Here is a 1321-nt window from a genome sequence, read left to right on the forward strand (position 1 = left end):
TTTCAAAAGATAAATTCCACTCCTCTCCTTTAATTAAGTAGGCCTAGAAGTGGTGCTTGATTTTGGGGAGATTTCCCATGATTGTGTGTTTTCAGCAAGCTTGTCAAAATAATCCCACACATCATCGACCTCTTTATTCGTGAATTCCCCAATGCACATTGTCTTGACCATTTAATGCATGGAAGAAGTCAGCCATCGTAAAAGAAACTTGTTCTCGCCAAGTTTCAAAACCATGTTGTGGGCATGAATTGACAAGATCCTTGAATCACTCCCAACACTAGAAGAATGTTTCATCTTCCTTTTGGGGGAAGTTCATAATTAATTTTCTGAGGGCGTTCATTTTATGATATGGGAAAATTTTCTTAATGAACTCCCTTGTCATGTCATTCCATCTACCAATAGATCGTGGACGTAGTGAATGCAACCATGTCTTAGATTTCTCTTTCAAGGAGAAGGGAAAGAGTTTCAGTCTAATCGTGTCCTCAGACACATTTGAAAAATATAGAGTGGATATGATCTCATCAAACTCTTTCATGTATATATATGGATTTTCATATTCAAGTCCATGGAATTTTGGAAGGACTTGGATCACCCCTGGCTTGATATCCATATGTCCTGTATTTTCTGGAAAAACCATACAGGAAGGTGTGCTCACCCCCGCCAGTTGTAAATAATCTCATAAAGTACGAGGGGGGGGGGGGGGGGTGCTTCATACATAACGTTTTCATCCTGAATTTCCTACACCCTAGGTTGAGGTGGATTTGGAGGTTAATTGGCTGGTTGATTTACAGCCATAACTTCAGTTAACTCTATGGATCTCGAGTGGTTTCTAATCCTGTAATAGATAGATAACCCCTCAACTAATCCTCTGCCACTCAAGAGACGTCGAGTGTTATCATGGACCCCCTTGGGCATGAAACACTCTCAACCCTCAATTTCAGAATCTAACCTAAACTTAAAAAGAAAGAGGGAAATAGAAAGATAGAGAATTAGAAAGAAGTTACCAAATTAGAAGTTTCTATATTGGGATTCTTCAAAAGAAAAAGGAAAGTGAATTAGTTTCTAAAAAAGAACTAAGAAAGCAACCTAGTTTCTAAAAATAAAAAAGGAAAGTTCTTAAAAATTAAAAGTAAATTAGTTTCTAAAAACAGAAAAGGAAAGTTTTTAAACCTATAAATAGAAAGCTAAGTTAGTTTCTAAAATAACTCAGAAAAACCCTAACCTAAAAATAGAAAATAGAAAAATCCTAATCTGAAACTTATTCCAAAACTAGTTAATCTCACAAAAATGCAACCATTAATTCCTGGCAATGGCACCAAAA

General features: G+C 36.3%; 1 non-coding gene across 1 annotated transcript; it reads left to right on the forward strand.

Annotated features, from left to right (window-relative positions):
- Positions 1 to 227: 227 nt before the first annotated feature.
- LOC131221891 (small nucleolar RNA R71) lies at positions 228 to 334 on the forward strand. The gene has a single exon (XR_009159638.1). It is a non-coding gene; the product is annotated as a small nucleolar RNA R71 (small nucleolar RNA).
- Positions 335 to 1321: the final 987 nt, after the last annotated feature.

The sequence above is a fragment of the Magnolia sinica genome, chromosome 1 (genome assembly GCF_029962835.1).
Source record: "Magnolia sinica isolate HGM2019 chromosome 1, MsV1, whole genome shotgun sequence".
Classification (NCBI taxonomy): domain Eukaryota; kingdom Viridiplantae; phylum Streptophyta; class Magnoliopsida; order Magnoliales; family Magnoliaceae; genus Magnolia; species Magnolia sinica.